This window comes from Phasianus colchicus, chromosome 3 (genome assembly GCF_987193195.1).
Source record: "Phasianus colchicus chromosome 3, bPhaCol1.hap1.1, whole genome shotgun sequence".
NCBI classification, from domain to species: domain Eukaryota; kingdom Metazoa; phylum Chordata; class Aves; order Galliformes; family Phasianidae; genus Phasianus; species Phasianus colchicus.
This window is the reverse complement of record NC_143438.1, coordinates 14270060-14283598: the sequence shown is the minus strand read 5'-3', so window position 1 is coordinate 14283598 and position 13539 is coordinate 14270060. Positions and strand designations below refer to the sequence as shown.

The 13539-nt window shown below is 42.3% G+C and overlaps 1 long non-coding RNA gene across 8 annotated transcripts in view; it reads left to right on the top strand.

Annotated features, from left to right (window-relative positions):
- LOC116226407 (uncharacterized) overlaps positions 1-13539 on the top strand; it is a 47331-nt gene that overhangs the window by 20176 nt on the left and 13616 nt on the right. For 4 of the 8 annotated variants that reach the window (XR_016465434.1, XR_016465437.1, XR_016465440.1 and 1 more), the window contains exon 3: positions 3746-3813. This is a non-coding gene — a long non-coding RNA (uncharacterized LOC116226407). Of the gene's footprint in view, positions 1-626; positions 683-3745; positions 3814-8529; positions 8871-9596; positions 9885-13539 lie in introns of those variants that run through there. The other 4 variants (XR_016465439.1, XR_016465435.1, XR_016465436.1 and 1 more) reach the window with 4 other exon arrangements.

The window sequence follows — 13539 nt, the reverse complement described above, 5'->3', positions numbered from 1 at the left end:
GGGCACAAAAAAAAAAAAAGAGGAAAAAGTGCTAAGCCAGGAGAAAGAGGGCAGGGGAACTCGATCCTGCATGAACTGGAGTGCAGCTGCATAGCCTTGAGCACTAATGTGCATAGTAGCAAAAGTGAGGCCCAAAAGGGGAACGCTTGACTAAGTGCCTCAGCAGCACTGCGAGATGCTTAAATGCATGTCTCTCCAGGCATGCCTGCTGTGAGCCTGGGTGGGAGCATTAAGGGATCCTGAGATTTAGTGCTTTATGGTGAAAAGGACCAAAGCAGCGTTTAATGTGCACCTGCGTGCAAGTCCCTGCTGGGACTGGCACGAGGACATTTCTCAGCACGCGTAATGCCACATGGCCATGGCTTTTCATGGGCTGGTGGATATTTCCTCACTTAGCAAACTCAGTGTTTCTGGAGGGGCTGATAATGTGAATTGCATTAAATAAATAATAATTTAAAAAACCCCAACTAAATAGAGTAGGACAAACTACAGTCAAATAAGATGCTGGGTAAACGTTTGTGCTGTAACATCAGCGGTGACGGAAAGAAGCAAGAGACAAATGTGACCAGACAGTAAATACTATGGAACGAGCATTAGTGATCTCAAATATTTTGCATTTTTTCAAGGTATGAAGGGCAGCTACATACAGGTGTAGAAGGAGAGTGAGGAAACGCATCAGCAGGTGGGACTCCTACTTAAGTCAGATCAATGGTGTATCTCAGAGTGGCAGGGTTGAGCATGGAATACATCCCCAATAGCTGCTGCTTCCTAGTAAGGAGCATATCTCTAAAAAATATTAACTGGAACCTCAGTAATAAACTGAGAAGCAAACAATGGAAATTTCAAAGAACATGGCACAACTGAGAATGAAATAAATTTGTTTATGGACTGAACCCAAACTGGAATTCTCCCATTGTGTGTTCAAGAAATCCATCTGGGATGCTTAGAGACAGCTGCCACAGACAGCAGGAAGAGTGAACTTCCTTTCCCCAGGCCCAGGGCTCACATGGTCCTTAGCCCAAGGGTATAATGAAAGCTATGGAAACTGCACTGACAAATGTGATGATGTGGAAGGTTTCCCTGACTGAGAAACTTTTGACTGTGAATGAGCTCCGTGGGGAAACCTGACTCAGGCTCCATAGAAAATGAGAGGGAAGCCAAGCAAATATGGAAAAGAAGAGGTAAAGAAATAACTAAAGATAGCATCTGAAAGAGGGAGAAAAAATTACAAGTATAAAGTTAAACAGAAGAACTATGAATGAAGACCCAGAATTGAAAGAACCAAGAAGTAATGGTTGCTTTCAAGTACTGTCTTTTTATTTAATTTTTGGCCATTTTAAGTCAAATTATTTAAGGCTGAACAGGCAATCTAGGAAAAATGTGCAGCTTTTTGGGTCAGTTTTTGATATTAGCCTATGTTTGGAATTTAAATTAACATATTGACATGTTTTGTTGGCTCTGTTATTTGGTTGCTTGTATTCAACACATTCTTTCAGGCATTGTTTTGTCAGTGGTCATTAGGGTGATGTTTTCATGGTGTGTGTGTGTGTGTGAGATCTAGAGAGGAGGAAGAGGAGAAAGCATAGCTTTCCCCAAATGGGAGTCATGACCAACAAGCTTAGTATGTCAGAGTTGAAGATTAAAAAAAAAAAAAAGTTTTAATTTCCTTTCTTCCACTTGATGAGGACTGAGTGAAGTGTGACTAGCACAGGATCTACTAGCCAGCCTGGATTTTCCAGTCACTGTATTTTTACGATCCATGCTGAAATGAAAAATATGAATAGCTTGTTACAGCTAATGAGATGAGGATATTCTTCTCAATGCCAGGAGTCTTTACAGGGCAAGTAGGTCACTCACTCCTTGACATATCCCTCCAGGCTGCTGCTGTGCTCCTGTTAGCTCAGCCCCTTATTGTGTCTTTGGAGTGCAGACGCCTCCCTGACTGCACAGGACAGACAACTGCACAAGGGCTGCTGATTTTCAACCAGATAACGTCCCCACAGCTTGAGCACAGGAAAATCCTCTTGAAGCTTTGGTAACTAGGGCAGGAGGGACTTCCCAAAGCACAGGAGATGTGCACGCATATGTACGCCCATCGGACGCCTGGAGAGCAATTGCCATACATGCTCAATCATTACCTTCCCTATGCAACTCCAGAAATTTCTGAAGGTTTTAGCAAATGCAGATTTGATAGCGTTTGAAGTGAAGATTGAATCAGAGATCTGGGTGCTGGACATAAAAAATATTGTTGTTTGGAATGCCTGGAAAAGAGTTTTGTTGCTAATTTCTGGCACATGACTAAGCTTTGCAGGAGAAAGCTAGGACAAACTTTCAGCCTGGAAGAAGGAATGTGGTGGTTATTTGTTTGTTCAGGAGTATGTCTGTGGCTTCCAAGAAAGCCAACAGGGATGCACATGTTTATATATGGGGAAGAATTCCCATCTCCTATGTAAAGCACATCCTTCTTATTTTATGTTTACTGGGGAGACAGCTCATTGTTCTCTATCTGTCAAAATGCTTTGTACTATTTCATTGTGAAACAGTCTCATCAGCAATAGGTGATTTAAACTTCTTTGGTATCATAGAATCACCAAGCTTGAAAAAAACCTCTAAGATCATCCAGTCCAACTGTCCACCTACCACCAATATTTCTACACTAATCCGTGTCCTTCAGTACAACATCTAAATGTTTCTTGAACACCTCCAGGGACAGTGACTCCACCCTCGTTCCAGTGCCTGATCACTCTTTTGGAGAAGAAATTTTTCCTAACATCCAACCTGAATCTCCCCTGGTGCAAATTGAGACCGTTCCTTTTTGTCCTATCAGTAGTTATGCAGGACAAGAGGCCAACACCCACCTCACTACAACCTTCTTTCAAGTACATGTAGTATCAGCTGAGAACTGGTAGTTGTTCAAATCAGGCAGTAGTCCACGTTGAATGCTGATTCCAGAATAAGAATCTGACTTCCCTAATACATTTGAAAGCCCTGGGCAGTGCAATGGACGTGATTTGCAAGCCAGCAGAGCCATTGCCTCCTGTGGGTCACATCTAATGGCCTTGGTGACCAGACATTGCATCCCATGCCCAAGCCTGCAAATCTGGAGTCCTTTTCTGGTCTGGATACTGTTGAAATATATTGAAATATATATTGAAAATACAAAGGTTTAGGGAGGTTTATAGCCACTTTCTACTGAAAGTACCACATTGCTATAAATTTGCCTTGATAAAAAATAACACTGCAGTAGAAATACAACAGGTGCTTTCAAATTGTAAGCAATGACACAGCTGAAGTAACAATGCATTTTTTTCCCATGAATTTAAAAATGCTGTGCTGTCCTTTTATTAGAGTTCAAATTAGACAACCTGTTAAACTATTCAGTGCTCCTACACTGTACTCTAGAAAGCAGTATGCGTTTTGAAAAAGAGTTTTTTTTTTCCCTTAGTCAATCTGTTCAATCAGAAGCAGATAAATCCTTCGGATTATTTAATCCTTTCAAGTGCTTAGTGGATGATCATGATCACTGTTATTTAACAAACTGCCTAAATTCACACCTTCTTGTGGAAATAGATACCTACTTTAGACAGACCTGGTGACAGTTGGGTTGTTCACAGTAAAAGGAAGCTGCAGAAGTTTTGCCTAAGCTTTCTTTTCTTTTATTCCAGTTTGTATTTATTCAGCTGACACAAACCTCAGTGACACCTTGAATAAGCTTTATGTAATTGCACCTTGCTTTGCATTGCAGTGGCCTGGAAACATCACATTGCTGTGACTCAGCAGAGGACCTTTTTCTGGAGAGGCACTCCACCTGAGGTGTGTTATCTTTGTTATCTGCTCTTGACAGTTCCCTTGCAATCAATGAAGTGTATTCTTTCAATTCGAGTCGCTTGTTTAAACTATTTATTGCTCAAGCTAATTTATTGTTTAAGCTAATTTATGCTAATTTGAAATACCCAAAATAACAGCTAACAGCTTTTCCATAGATTTAATGAAAAATATTTACAGTATCAGACTGTAAATTAAATTTAAAAGCCTTGGCAACAAGTATGTGCAAATGTGTCAGTAATGCTGCACAAACAGCATAAACTTTGCCTCTCGTAATATAATTAAAACACGCTTAGTTTCAATAAAATTGAATTCAATAAAATTGAAACAGTCAGGACATAGTGGGCTGAAAAACAATCCCTGATGCCTTTGAGAGGAAATACTTGTATTTTTTTAAATTCAAAGTAGAATGAAAAATTCTGTATAGGCTTGAAATTATACTTTGAAATTATGAATAGCAATTGCAGAAAATTACGACGTGAGTATATGCATTTGTTGGTGTTGACTTAGAGAGGTCTTTTGGCTCTTCAGTGGCTCACAGCTGGAAAACGTTTAGAGATAGGCAGCCTTATTAGCTTGTTATTAGTTTCTCCTATCATGTCTCATGGGTAACATCAAAAATACAATACTGCTTTATTCCCCTTTGTCACTCCATTAGATTTCTACTTAAACTCCCATTCTACCATGAGCTCTTAAACACAACTTTGATTTGCATCTCCTCCCGTACTATAGTAAAAGCCATAAGAAACATTACAAAAATACAAACATAGGTTTGAATTATGACCATTTTTAGATGATTCAATTAGCTGCTAATAGGTGTTCACAGTGGTATGTTGTAATGGGAAGTCAGGTTGTAGTTAATGGTTACCATAAGCTGGGACGGTGTTAAAAACAGCCATCCTGTTTAGCTCAGCCATACAATCAGAGCTCTGTCTTTGGAAGTTAGTGTGGAATACTGAATAGGCAGGAACCTGGGTTTTCACTGGTAATTTTATTACTTTTCCTCTAGTGCTCAGTTGATATGAATAGGAATGACTCTATAGAACCATGTAAAGAAGAGCCCTATTAACCCGTAACAATTCTCTTGAGGAATTTTGCATCCCTGTAGGGTGCTTGTTACCGCAATTACATTTTCCATTATGGATTTTCTTTGGAATGTGCAATCCACGTACAAAAATCAGATAGCTATGAGTATGACTTAGTTCATCGCCAACACAAAGAATGAGCCCGTTCATGGCTTAGGATTTTAGAACACAGGTAACCACGGCAGAAGGCTAGAGAAATGGAAAAGAGTCTTGTCATCTGATCTTTCCATCTGTGTTACAACTCAAAGATAATTTCACAATTCTGTCCAAACTCGTGCTACTGTATTACAGAATGTTCTTAGTCAGGATATTAAGTGACATCTGATTATGAAAAGGAGAGGATAATACAGGAAAACATACAGTGTGCAGACAAGCCAAATATACAGTGGTATTAACCATTGCAGGCACGTTCACATATCAGCATGTGTAAGTAGAGCGGGGGAGTGTCTTGCAATATGTCTGGTATGTGGATCTGCTGATCCTACTAATTAATATTTATTTTTTGTATTATAACATCGTCTAGAGACCTTAATTAAGGCTCCACTGGGCATATTTCTGTACGTGTATAGCAAAAGGCAGTCATTGACCCCAAAGAGCTCCCAGTCTATCCAGATGGCATAAATGAACAGGAAACTGAGACAAGGAGCGCAAGCTAACGCTTCACCAAGCAGTTGCTGTGAGTGAACACTGAATGAGGCAGCTGAGCTCTACTGATGATGCACAAAATGAACAAGGCATGTAAGAGAAGATGTGATGGCAGATAACATGCTAAGTACTGATCCATGAGAGCTAGATGGTAAAAAGGGGAAGGGTTTAGTCCTCAGCTCTTCCCCAAGCAAGGCTCAGAGCACAGAGGTCTATTTCTGGAGACAAACACTGCAGCCCTGTCCCTAGATGTAAACTGCATCCCTATGCTAGAGAACTGCTGAATGCAAGGTCTGCTGATGCACCAGGACCTCAAACCTCTTAAAACAGCACTCAGCAGTGAGAGAGCTTCTTTCTGAAGATGAGAAGTGAGATTGTTTCTCAGCCCAGCTGGTACCTTTCACATGGGAAAGACTGAGAGAATGTGGATGGGAAGGTCCCCATCCAGTCCTAGCTGTGCTTATTCTCCCTCCAGACATCATTCCTCCTCAGAGTCCCATTATGGGAATGCAGACCTTGGGCAGCTGAGGAAAAAACAGTGGAGGACCTTACAAGCTGGAAAACATGAATATTGAAATAAAGAGCTAGTGAGTGAATCTTCCTGAGGCAAGAGGGAGAAGGCTGAGCAACATGCCTGAGAGGCAATTTAACAGGGAGGGGTTAGGCCTAATTAATCGTTGGGATGAGGAGGTGGGTCAAGAGACAAGTGTTCTACTGAGCATGCCTCAGGCTGAGTCTCCCTTTCAACACATGCTTTATTAATACTCAGAGAGCAGTGGCTCCCTGTATGGGGAAAGACTGGCTTTGGGGGTGGTGGAGTTCTTCTACCTCCTTTCCTTAAGCAAAAATGCCCCATGCAGGCAGACCAGAGGAGCTCCTCCAGTTAAAAGACATTCATAGGCAAACATTTCAGTTGTACTATTTTAAACTATGAAGGGCCTTCCAGTAAGTGATTGAGTTTGGTGAGAGTGCTGTTGTAAAGCAGGAAGATTTGGTGGGAGAAAAGTAGTAAACTCTATTAGGCTCTTCATTGTGCTGATGGTAGGCAAAGCAGAAGGATATCATATACTGCTAATTTAAAGTCAGTGAGGCTCTGTTCCAAAATGAGTTAAGACAGTGTTGTTTTCTTCCACTGAAAAGCATAGGTTTGAGATGTACGTGCTTTGAAAGGTGCTGGTTCTTCAGTAAAGTGCTATTACAAGGCAGCTGCCAATTTAGTCCCTATTGCTAGGGACTGGCAGAACTGCCAGCCCACCTGCTTGGCTGGCCAGTATTTGAGATGCAAGCAAGCTATGTGTATGTGAAGTTGCACGCTTTCTGATTGAAAAGAAAAGCTGGTCTGCAATAGGTTGCATTTCCTCCAGCCTTTTGAGTGGCAGGTGGAAAGAACTGGACCAAAGCTCTGAAACAATAGCAAAGCTGTTGGCAACCACTGGCTCAAATGAGCTGTGAATGCTTTCACCTACATAAAGAAATGGGAGCAGCTGGAAGATCATTCTGCTCGCTGATCCTGCAATGAAACTGTTTCCTTCTAAATTTTTATGTGGGGACTTCTGGTCTTGTTGCTTCATCTCAGTGTCACTCAGCATGATTTTGGACTTAGTGATTTGGAAATGCTTTTGTAACTTGTAGGCTTACAGAGAACACTGAGCACTCTGGAAAGGCTTCATGGAAGCGTGTGGAGATTTTCACAACAAAACCCAAGGAAGTAGTTTAGCTCTGTGAATGCTGAGAGAATCCCTTACAGCTCAGCAAAGTCCACAAATGGTTTCATGAGGGATATCAAAGCATTAGAAGCTTGGAGGAAAGCAGCTGAAAGGGTGAAAAGAAACAGAAAACCCTCAAGATAGCAACAAATGTCATGGGAGTTCTACTTATTTAGCTTCAAACAAGTCACTTGTCACAGGCTAATGCTACCTAAGGAGGATCAGTAATGGAGAATGAGGGATTTCGTAGTTCAGTAGACATAGATGTAACAGAATGTGTTGGCCAGGAGTTGAAGCTGAGCAGCTTCAAACTGATACCCAGGTGTGCATTTTTAACTGTAAGAATAATTAACCATTGGAACAACTTACTAAGAATTGTGGTAGATTTTCCATGATTGCGTATTTATTGTGGTTGTTGTTCAACCACAGCTCTTGAACTTGATGTATGAACTGCTTAGCATAATCTTACAGTCTACGTTGTTGTAGATGTCAGACAGAAAGATTTTAGCTAATTCCTCTGGCCTTAACATCCAAGCATTTTTGTAGGATGGGGAAATTTATTTTCTCCATCCTAGCACAACAGCCACAGGCACTGACAGGGTTGCTGATGGTATTATGGAAAGGCTTGTAAGAGTCTGAGTCTCCAGGCATGCCAGCTCAAATCCAAACAGGCTAGGCTGAGAGTGGACTGTATTGAGCACAGTGTTGAAACATAGGTTGCATTTAATCATCTTGCTTCTGGATGGGTGTGCCACCTGCAAACTGGAGCTGGGTAACCTGGGTCTTGAAAGACAGTGTCATCCTTGTACAGTGGGGTTAGAGTGAAGTCCTCAGAAATGAAGTTGGCTTCACACTATTTGCACTATTCCATACAGCCAGTGCTGCTGAAATAAAGCTACTTAGCTTTTGGTAGGAAGGATGGGACACTAATGATCTTTGTTAAAAAAAATAATAATTTCATGCTTGGGTCCCACTCGTTTGGACTTCACAGTTTGTCTTTTTACACCAAAATCTCATTTATTGCCTTCTAAGGAGAACCCTCAGAGTTTTTGACATCCTTTCAGAGGACTAGAGGGAGACTAAAGGCTGTGGCGCTCATGCTGCTGTCTCATTTTACATATACACATATCTTCAGAGAGGTGATATTTGAAAGGGCAAATAGCAGAAAGTTTTTGAAAGCAAAACTGCACAAGATTACATCTTACAGCTCAGATTTTCCTTTGAAGCCAGAAAAATCCAATCAGCAAGAGTCTAATGTTTTCTTTCAGTTGCCTACAGTGAGAAGAGTTGTACCCAAATGAGCACTGCCTATAAAATTACACTCATGCCAGCCTGAAGTAGTGATGGTGGGAGATGCTCTCATGAAAGCCTCTATCTGTCAGGCTGCTTGCCTTTTCAGACACATTGGTCTTAGTGGCCATCTAGAAATGCTGTGGGGCCACAGTAACAAAAGTGGAGATTTCCCTTGAGGATCTAAAGCAAGCAAGCCCACACATGCAGAAGCTCCCTCCTTTATTCCTTTGTGTTACATGAAGCCAAGATCTTGGAGAAGAGTGGGAGAGACCTTCCTAAGGCCACGAGAGGGCAAGTGGCCAGCCTTTGTACTGGAGTTTCTGTGGGTGAATTCTGAAGGATTTTTGTATCTTGGGATTTGTATCAAAAGTGAGACAGCTGGAAAAAGAATTGGAGCAAAAATGTTCTGATCGAAATAGTTGTGCTCTTGAGGATGTTAAATCTTCTTATAATCAACTATGAAATCAAAGACTGACTTCCTCTCTAGGCGGAAACTTGCTTCCAGCAGATGGGGATGGGAAACAGAGGACTGACTCTGATTAAAAAAAGATCACAATTAAACATCATTCTCGAGAAGAGAGACCTGCTGAAATTGAAGAGATTTATGTGTGAGATTTAAAGTGTCCGTAGCGTTGGAAGACTACAGCAGGAGGAAAGTTTGTTTGATAATTACACTGGGAATACAGGAAGGAAAGACTAATTCCTGTGCTGTAAGGGAGGCACGGGTTGACAAGTAGAGGAGAATTGCATGAATCTATGTAGAATTATTTATTAAGGAGTTCCATCTAGGTGTGTATGGCTGTGTGCAATACAGTGCAAGAGAAACATGTGGAGATGTTGAGTACGAATTCCTAGTGCCTACAGGGAGGTAGAGAGGAAGACTGATCATGTGTGATTAGACACTGATCGCTGGCTCTCAGGAAACAGGGGGTCAGTTCCTGCCTTGGCTGCACATTTCCTAGGGCCAGACATTTAATATCTTTGGTCCTGGTTTTCCATCTGTAAAATTGGAATAACATTTCTTTTGGCCTTATTTGTTTAGGCTGTGTGATCAAGAAGACTTTTCTCTCTTCCGTTATGTATGCAATGTTTAACACAATGGGTACCCTGACTCTCCTACTTACTTGGTGCTGTGCTGATATCAATGTGAAAAAAGGGAGGAAGAAGCTGGGATGAAATCCTGGTTATCAGGAGAATCTTTGCCACTGTTCAGGCAGAGGGCTGTGTCCCATGACATGGAGAAACATGGAAGATGATTGAAGTTGAAGATAGGGAGGAAGAAAAATTATTGGATGACGAAATGGCTGAAGCTGAATGCTGGATTTTCTGAGCTCACTGAGGGTTTTGAGGGAGGTTATGAGATTCTGAAGTCAGCGCTTGCAAATAAACCTCAGCAGTAGCTCAATTCTCGTGCAGCCTACGTCACTTATTTAATATTAGCAGTAACAGGTCTGGGATCACACACTGTAGATGCAAGGAGGGTGAGCAGGTAGTGCTGTCCATCAGGCAGGGGTTTGGTTCTAGGTTCAGTATAGTTGTCTTGCCATGATTGTTCCTCACAATATGGCCCTTACTGTGTTTAGGCAGCTCCAAGATGGTGAGCTAGAGTGAACAGCATGAGGTGCCTGGGATGAGACTTCCTATGCACACACAAACCAGAGAGCACTGGTTAGGCATCTTGCGCTGTTTCCAAATTAGACTTGGTCTATATCGTGGGATTGGCAACTTCACAGGGGAGTTATGTGATACTCTTGTGCGGAAAGATTGGTGAGGGAGGCATGGAAAGGAAGAGTGTTAACAATACTGTCGTTCCTGGCGTGCCTGGACCACTATTCTGAACAGTGCAGGCTTCTTCTGAGGCTTTTGCACAGACAGGAGTGTCTGAGAGTCTCACATCAGATGCACTGTTCTAAAAAGTGGGCAACTGCTTCATTGTGCACTTCAAAGTAGAACGGAGAGTGGTCTGCCTACTGGGGCTCTGCCAGTGTGTTTGGGTTTTTCTGGATCGAGAGTCTGACCAGTGCAGATTCAAGGGATATTTGTATTTGTTGTTTCTAATTTGTCTGAAAAACACATGTACCAATGGTTCTTCCAGATCTCAATTTGGAAATGAAATATACTGTTCATTTGGATGAAAAAAAGAATCTTGGGGGAAAAAATTAAAAGAGAGAGAGAGAGAATTTATTACTTGGATATTCCAGAAATGGCTTTTTCCCCCTTTTTCCCTCTCCCTCTGAAATACCTGCCCAGTTATGAGCTTGAGAGATTCAGGACTTGTCTACACAGGGAAATTTATCGTCCTAATTATGCCAGTATAATTAGGCTGATAAATTTGCCTGCATATACAAGCCTTAATTTTGAAAGCTCCATTGTCTCCGAACACAAGTCTAGTGAGCAGTTGTATTTTAGGCCCCTGAGCTGTGCTTGCCAGCTGTGGGCTGACTGCCGAAGTCTTTGACCGAGTTTCCTCATTTCAAAGCAGTGGGTCTCTTTGGATATTAAAAGTCTGCATTAAATTAAACAGGAAGGTATCAAAGGAGTCATATTTTGCTGAAGCGACTTGCAGTTTCTTGTGAAATGTATCAGCTGGGGTGTGGAGGTCACTGCTGCCTCCTGCTTGGTGAAATGTCAGACCTGCCTGAGTCCCTGTATCTCCGATATTTGGCTTATTTGTGCAACCAGGACTGTGTTTATGGTCCCCTCTTTAGGAAAGACATGGAGAATTCGGATTTTAAGGTGAACAGAGACAGGCTCTTCCTATGGTGTAAGTGCACTGCAGTGGTGATTCCTACAGTCATGTAATGTGTACCTGTTTTTGTACACAATCACAGAAACATCGGCGCAGAGGTAGGAAGACTCTTTGGTGAGTTTTTAAGAAGAAAATTTTGAAGATAGTTAGCTCTTTCTCGCTGTGGTTTTGTGCAAAAATGTCTTGGTTTGCATATACAATAAGCTAGACAGATGTGAAGCTGGGTATTTACAGAGCAAATACACAGTATGGTCTTATGGCTCAGGCATGATTGCTTCTCCACAGCTATGTAAGAAAATGAATACTCACATGATCTAGACTTCGTTACAGAAAGACTGCCTGAAATAATAGCTGCTTCCTTCTCAAAAATAGGCATTGTTCAAAAATATAGGGCTGAGTTGGCTTGCGTGTGTGGAAGTACCTTGCTAGTGGTTGCTTTGTGAAGATTTACGTTTCCCTGGGAGAGAAACAGTAGACATCTGCTCAAGGAGTATGGATTGATGTCAGTAGAAACAAGATTCTAGAAAGTGGTGATTGTTAGAACAGCCCTGAGAAAAGAGGAACCTCTCAGCACAGCCTAACTTGACATGACCCTGAACATTAGAGTGTCAATCCACATGTGTGTTCAGTTTCCACTGTGGGCGTGTTTGGGTGTGTGAGTGTGCATGCAGAGCTAGAGGGTGTCACCAAGAGCATTTGTGCTCATACAGTGCTTGCATGGAGCTGTGTACCCTCAATTTGGAGAATTTGGTCTATTGAGTATCTGATTCATCTTCCTGCTGATGCCTTCTAAGTTCCTCAGGACAGATCTGGATTTAACTTCTTCAGAGGAACAGTTTGCATTTCCAAGCCCATGAAACCTGTTTTTTTTGATATTTTTGGAAAACACTGGAGCCTGGTCGTAGTGCAGAGAGAGCAGGATTTAGGGAGGAGCAATCAAAGCTTGGGCTCTTGATGGGCAAATCTCACAGCATTGCAAATCAAGCCACATATGGGCAGCAGGAAGAAAGGGTACATGACAGTTTCGTCTTGGGTCTCCTCCAAATGCCATCAGCAGGCACACTTGATTCCCCTTCCCTTTTTCAGGACCTGATGTCCTCATGTTTTCCAGCACTGAACAACATAGGGTGCCTCTGGAAATGAAAAATGTCAGCGTGACTCTGCTTTTCCTGTGTTGCTGCTCCAGCTCTAATACACTTCCAGCTCTCCTTGAAAGCACAGATCCCTGTGTGTAGATCAGGGAAATATGCATTGAGGCTGAATTTCTCTGTGTGTTGCTCTGCTGGTGCTAATGGTGGAAAGGAGCCATCAGGCTCTATTTTATTTATGAGCCTGCGGGAGGGTGCGTATTGCCCACCAGTCATGCACAGACATGAGTTATCATTGCATCAAGCAGGTCTATGAGCTGCAGACCTGGTTGCCCCATTGCCTTGCCAGTTTCCTCTATTTGCTTGTTTTTGCAGAGCCTGTGGGGACTTTGTGCCCCAGCATCATTTTCTCCACTGTCAGACTTGGTTGAAATTGGAAATCAGATTGAAAAATTAGTAGGGAGACACAGACACACATACCTTAAACATCCAGTGCATTTGTGATTCATCCCATTACATTTTTTGGTGCTGAAAGATCTCACTGAGATGCAGACCCAGAGAGCTCCAAAATGTCCCAGTGAGAGCAGCAGGACAAGTGGAAGATGCGAAGCAACATAAGTCAGGCAGGTACAGAGGATATTGTCACAGAGCTGCCAGGTGGCCATTGGGAGCTGCTGCTGGAGGGGACCTGGGTAGGTGGATGGGTGCAGGTGAAACCTTCTCACCCAGTCTGTGTGGGATGCCTGCTGTCAGGGAAAGATGCTTGGCTGTGATGGGAGAGGGTGCATGTTCTTTGGAGTCCTGTTCATCTTTCTAGTATGAGAAACCCGTTTCGTAAAGAAGTTGCCTAATCTTGCTATGGCATTTTCCTTTGTCCGCTTATCTGGCATTTCCTAGTCATTGATGGACAAGTAAAATCTTCCTGTTGTGATGGTGTGAAATCCTACGTATGCAGCCTGGTATGCAGAGCTGACACAACATGAGCTCGCCTTGCTGGGGCGACGTTAATGTGCCTTAATGACAGAAAGCTCCAACACAAGGTGCAGCGCAACCTTTTTCACACATCAAGACACTGAATGGAAGTTTGAAGAATTTCCTGCCATTTAGAAGATCTTCCTTCTCATCTCTTTACATACTGTCAGTTAAAT